The sequence below is a fragment of the Benincasa hispida genome, chromosome 8, assembly GCF_009727055.1.
Source record: "Benincasa hispida cultivar B227 chromosome 8, ASM972705v1, whole genome shotgun sequence".
Taxonomy (NCBI): domain Eukaryota; kingdom Viridiplantae; phylum Streptophyta; class Magnoliopsida; order Cucurbitales; family Cucurbitaceae; genus Benincasa; species Benincasa hispida.
Window position 1 is genome coordinate 50,511,097 of NC_052356.1, and position 6,853 is coordinate 50,517,949.

The window sequence follows — 6,853 nt, forward strand, 5'->3', positions numbered from 1 at the left end:
TATCCATCTACTACAGACCATTTAGGTTATCACTTAAACATGATCCACCTATATAACTCTACATACATGTTTAAGCTACAGATGATAACCTTGGATGTTAGTTTATTGGTTTGTGGATTTAATGCTACTAAATATGAAATAAAACATCTCATATTTTATTAAATAAATAAAAAGTTTGTACAATACAGTTACAAACTACAGGACCCTACGAGATTTAGGGTATCAACCTCAACAATCTCCCACTTGTTCTAAAGCTAGTGGGTGTACAATATAAAAGTCTCACTAATATACAAGTACACAAAGCAATAAACTAGGGCATAACACGCGCCTAGTACAAAATCTCCCACTTTTCCTAGACTAATGTGGCCTATCCTGTAGACCCATACTCTGCAAATGACCCTCAAACTGTTGGAAATGTCCTAAAAACTCGCAGTTTGTAAACATTAAACATATTCTATTCACAATACAGTTATTATTGAAAATTCGTTCAATAAAGATTTTATTTTGTTATAGAATCACATATTAAATCCAATAAACTAACTCATGGCTATAAAATGAATTCTTAAACTTTTTGTAGAGACATAAAAGAGGATGAAGATTTAGTAGATAGCCAAAAAGGTCTATAAGTATAAGCTTGGGACATAGTTCTATAAGATAGAATTCACTCCTACCCGTCTTATGGTTAGCAGATAGGTTGTTCCCTTAAGTATTGACTCTTGGTCTTGAACAAAGGGACTATGCCCTCTCGTGACTGAAAGAGATTCGGTTTATTGGTATGACCATAAACCAATCGTGACTGAGAGAGATTCAGTTTATTGGTAGGACCATAAACCAATCGTTCTTTAGAGAATTAGTGGAAATTTAAGGAGCAAGATGTATTACAAAGGTAAAACAATAACTTTGACCTACCTGTGAATGATCGATTTACTGATTATGGTTAAATCAAGTGGACAAAGACATATCTATAGTGAGGAGAATGCAACTACTAAGCTATAGTGGTATGTTTTGGTAGTTAACAAATAGTGATTAATTTGGTTTAAAGAGTTTAGCCAATTAATCTCAAATTGTTGGAACTCATGATCTATAGGTCCATTAGGTCCCTCTACTAGCTCGTAAAAGGATTAAAACCTTATATTAGAACATTGAGTGAATTTGAAATGTTCAAATTTGAATTAGAGTTTGGATAATTATTATTTAATATAATTAACTTTCAATCAATGAATTAAACGGTTTTGAGGGTTCTAAATATTTAAATATGATTTAAATATTAATGATTCATGTTTGAATTAGATGTTTTAATAATTTAACATTTCATATTTAATGAATGAATGAATTAAATTATTTAATTAACTATTTATTTATTTATTTATTTTAAAACATTTTGAATTTATGAAATTCCAAATAGTTAATGAACTCGATATGATTAAATTAATCTAATTAAATAAGTAAATAATAATAATAATTTCATTTTAAATTTAAAATGGATAGTGGGATTATCTCACTTAATCCATTAACATTACACCTAGCCAATTTGTTTAATGAAAAATCGAGTATCAATTTCAGATTTAATCCATTTTCATGTTTCAATTCTATAAATATGCGTTATATTATTTAGAAAAATATCATGCAATCTGAAATTTTAAAGGGAAAGATTTTGATTTTTCTCTTCAACTCTCAAAACTCACCCCAATTCTTTTTCAATTTGAATTCCACCACTCAATTTAAGGCCTGAGTGTAAGCCCTCTCTTCTTCTACTCTTTCTTAGAATATTAGGAAGCATATAGTTAAGATTTATAATAAAAAATAAAAGGATTTGGATTGACATTTGTTTCATTTAGGAAAAGGAAATAAGGATTGGAGGAATAATTTGAGGTAACGAACCTAGTTAAGCATGTAGAGTAAATTCGATGATGAATTTGACATGCTCGGGATAGGTCAAAGTAAATTGTAAAAGTCAACGGTCAAATGAACAAAGGTCAAAATAAAAAAAGTCAATATTTTGAAATGTGGTGAAATTTTGGTAATTTCTGAGTTTTAAAGGTAAATTTGGCTTATTTAAGATTTATTGGGCATAAATGTGCCAAAAAATTAAAGGAAATTAAGGGGGGGAAAACATGATCAGAACAGGAAGAGGAAAAAAGAGATTTTGAGAGATTTTGGAGAAATTGAGGTGCTTTCTATTGAAATTTCCAATTGGATGGCTTTGAGGTAAAGAGTTAATCATCTGGGCACGTGTTAAACCGGAACTTGAAGCTGCAAAACGAAGAGAGAGGGAATTACGAAGTTTCTGAGTTTGGCCGACCGAAGAAGAGGAAAGAGTTGTTTTCGAATTACGGTCGTTCTTGGGAAGGAAAATTGGGAAAAATGCAACCAAATTAAAGCGGAAGTAAGAAGAAGCTCATAGGGGTCTTTATTTGAAGAAATTTGGCTGAAAAAGTAAGAAAAACGAAGAAAAACAGTGGCGCTAGAGTTATAGCAAAAACAGAGGATGCTCGGATTTTTAGCAAATTCATGAAGTTAGAGGATAATTCGAAGCTCCAAATTTAAAGGTAAGTTACTTATAAGGTTCTTCTAGAGTTATATGGTATTTTATTTGATCGTTATTGTCTGGAATTTCTGATTTTAAGTTTTGAAAATTCTACATTTTCTCGCCGAAAAACAGGGGTACCGTGGAGAGTTTGACCGATTCCGGGAGTTCTAGGGCAATTCGGACGTCCAAACTTTGAGGTAAGTTAATTAAGAGGATGGGTAAAATGTTTTTATAGGCTAATTAAGCTTTAAAGGGCCGGAAAATGATGAATTTAAGTCTGAAACGCTCACCGGAAAAACAGAGGCCAAATCTGGAAATTTCTGGGCTGGAGGTTGAAGAAAGAGTTGACTTTCCTGTTTGACTTCTGTCTGTCATCTATTGTCCGTCATTAAAAGCTGGAAAATAAATTTTAGGATAATTAAGGTCTTCTCAAGCATAATTAGGGATCCAATTGGTATTGTTATGATACCTTAGACTTGAGATTAGAAGAATTTGGGATCCTAAGTCAACTTTGAAGTTGATTAAGGGGTTAATTTAAAGTAAACCCTAATTAGGATTAATGAGAAAAATTGAGGAAAATTGGAATAGAATTAGTTTTTATTGAAGATTATTTTAAGGTCTTGAGTTAATTTTAGAGCAAGGACCAAATTGCAAAGAAAACTCACCCTTATCAAATTAAGGATTTGGCAAAAGTTTAAGTGAAATTGGTTATACTTGAAGATTAATTTTCAAATAATTGGATTATGGTCATGTGGAGGATAACTAAAGGATTATCAATATAATTTCAGGGTAAACGGGAGATGGAGAAATCGAAATTGTGAGGACGAGTCGATTAACAGTGAGTGGTTTATTTTTTAATGTTTTAATATAGAAAGTAATTATATATGATAGTCTGCTATGATTTATGAAATGTGATGGCATGATCTATTTTACTTAACTAATATTTCAAAAATATTTAAATCAGGATTTTTGAACTCTCATTGGTTTATATGAGCCTGATTTATGACAATGTAGTTTGAAACCAGAGTTTACTCAATTGTGACTTGTATGGTTTTATATGAAAACCTCTTGATGTTGAATTTAAAAATGTTGAATGTTTGTGAAAGTGGTTTCAAACTACTAATTCTTGTATCCGAGATATGGTTATTTTTCCCGTGCTACTTGAATGTGTTTCAATAGCATCGCTCAAGCGATCAGAGGGCTACCGGGGTCAAATGTGGCCAGAGTATACCGGGAAGTCTAGAGGAACCTACGCCTGTAGCACTACCCAGGCTATCATGAGGCTACCACCAGGGTCAAATGTGGCCAGAGTATACCAGGGAGTCCAGAATAACCTGGGCCTGTGGTGTGTATTTATGCGTAGCCTTGAGGAAGCTCTGCGTGCACGTATGACCTTGTGATTTGGTTTACACCGCGGGGGGCATTCTTTGTCAAAAGTTACCCGCCGTTGTAAACGAGTATTTGGGTATAGAGTTGGTGTGGTTTTCTGATAACAACTGAATGCTTTATAATATGCTTATGAGAGTTGATCATGCCACCTTTTTTACTAGCACATGTTTGAGATGTTGTTAAATCTTTTATACTTTGTTCAATGGTTTACTGAATGATTTGATAAACTTTATTGATGTTTTAGAAAGCGATAGCTTATGTTTATATTAAACTACCACTCACTGGGCTTTAGCTCATGCTTTCCATGTTTTATGTTTTTCCCTACCCCTAGGTAGTGACAAGTTCCTTATGTCTACTGAGCCGTCAAACGTCACTAGTGTTGTTAAACATCTGTTGTATTGTTTGTGCGTGTATTTGTTAGTATTCCAAAATAGCTAAAACTTGTGAGTTACATGTCATGGGAGGTTTTGTTCAAAATAATCCTTACTGTTGGTCTGTAAATCTTCTTAAACAGTATTGTGATTTAAACTGAATCAAATTCCTAAACTCTGTCAATGAACATAGATTATTTTTGGAAATGGGTTTGGAAGTCTGGGTTTGATCTTGAGTGTGGGATATGTTAAGAGTTGGTACGTTAGATGTCATAGAGAGAAGTGATGTTTAATGTCTTCACGCTTCGTTCTAGGTATGGAAAGGAAATCTGGATCGGGGTGTGATACTGAGGATAGTAGAGAAGACTTTAGTGGTGGTCTACTGTTGAAATTGAAGAAGAAATCAGAGAGGATTCAAGCAATTCGGAGGAATCTACAAAGGTTGTATACTAGAAACCCTAGTTCTGTTTTCTTCTTGAACATGCATTCTAATTAGCTAAAATTAATATAGTTAGAGTACTTCGATCCTTAATTTCTTTTGTATGTTCAAGTGCCAACTCCATAAATTGGTAAAAACAAGTTTTAAGCACTCAATTTACGTTAATTTTAGCATGGTGAGTGTTTTTCGTGAGTTGTATGAAATGGTTGCTGAAATGGATGAATTTTGGTTTTGGCATCTAAATTTCTATTCGATTTGCAAGTAATTGTTGTAATGGCTCTTTGTTTATGAGCCTTAATGTGTGATTAAGAGTCTGTAATTTTATTAGAGTCAATAAAGTTGCAATTAGGTTGTAATTGCAACGCTGCTCATCCTAGCCCAGTTCGCGTGCGCCAAGCATCTGACGGTTCAACTGAATCGGTTTGACCGGTTTAGGTCTTAGAGGTCTGGTTCAACATAGTTTTGGCCGACTTAGCCCATTTTGAAGCCCTGGAGGTCCAGTCAGGCAATTTAGGTACAGTTTGGGTCGGTTCAAGCAGTCTAGAGGCTTTTGGTTTTTGTTTTCCTATTTTTAATATAATAATTAATTTGTTTGCTTGCTTAGGATGCCAAAATCAGTCCATTTCAGTTTGTGTTTAATTATTTATGCATTATGAAAGTATTTTTAATTAACTTAAATATTGTATGTACATAAAGTATGTCATGTAGATTTTAAATCGCACCATAGGAAGCATGTATCATGCATTGAAAGTATGTTAGAATATGTTATAATATATAGTATGCATGATTTAGGGTTTCATATATTTAATATAATTGTTATACTAAAATATGGAATGCTTGATGTATGTTAGCATGTCTATTTTTTTTAATAAAGTGTTATAAAATGGGTTAGACATTTAAAATGTATAACAAAGATAAGAAACATACTCACTTAGGGTTAACAAATAAAAACTTGTTTTAATAGTTAAAATAGGTCGTTATTTTGTAAAACTTTGGTTACAAACTCAGTCGGTCTATAATCCTGTCTAGGCTGGAGGTACTTAAGTTGACGATTTACAAAACACCTACTACGTGGGGATTATAGCCAAACTATTGATTGTTGTTAACTCAATTTTATGAGCATATGTGAGCGATATGAGGTAATAAAAATGATATTGTCACTTATACATTGTACATAAAAATCCAATTATAATCGTCATAGTTGGATAATTCACCTAGACATAGGATGTTTTAGTTGGCATGTACCTAAGTACATAAATGCCTTTTCCATTAGAACATTTTAGTGGGAGATACATTATCTTATTTTTTTAGTTCTCACTTCCTTAAGAGTTCACATCGTGAAATCCATGATCAGCTTCGTGTCACTTTTTACCGTGAATACTCCATTCGAAAAGGGTTTGCATGGGTTAATAATAAGATGAATAGGGGAAGTTGTTCATAGTAAGTGGGGAAAGGAAATGTGTCATCATATCCTATAGTCTCTTTCATTAGTCTGAACCGTAAGATTCTTATGTTGCACCTGTTGTTGTTTTTGGGCAGCATTAGCTAATCGTTTTTTGCGATGATTCCCTCAGAGGGTTGTAACATAGGATTCGGAATAACTTGAACTTCAAAAAAGAATAAAGCTTTTTTAGTTTTTCCTTCAACATTGTCTTCCACTTCGAGGGGCTTATCGATACCATTTTATGAAAACTAAAAATGGAGGGTCACACTTACAACAATTACTAAATGTTAGTAAGTTCTTGACCAAAAATAGTAACTAAATAACGATAGGAATAAGAGTTATTTTGGAATTAGTACTTAGTCAAGAAATGTCTTGCTTCAGTTAAGGACTATTTGACTACCACTTGGTAGCATCTATTCTAACTCACTAAAGTATCATTGCAAACAAATAATGAAATCAGGGTACTTTATTATCTTTGCTAAAAAATGGATTTAGATGCAATTTTCTAATAGAATTTGTTTATGTTTCAGCATGTCGAACTTGATAATTCAACTCTTAGCTTCAGATAAATTCAATGGTGAGGGTTATTCAAATTGCAAATCAAACATAAATATAATACTAGTTGTTGATGACCTGAGATTCATTTTAACAGAGGAATGTCTTCCTCTTTCCAGGTCAAA

The 6,853-nt window shown here is 32.8% G+C and overlaps 1 long non-coding RNA gene across 1 annotated transcript; it reads left to right on the forward strand.

Moving 5' to 3' along the window:
• The first annotated feature begins 2,115 nt into the window (after positions 1–2,115).
• LOC120084229 lies at positions 2,116–4,839 on the forward strand. Its single transcript, XR_005483596.1, has 4 exons — positions 2,116–2,549; positions 2,663–2,727; positions 3,319–3,368; positions 4,605–4,839. It is a non-coding gene; the product is annotated as an uncharacterized LOC120084229 (long non-coding RNA).
• The last annotated feature ends 2,014 nt before the right edge of the window (positions 4,840–6,853 follow it).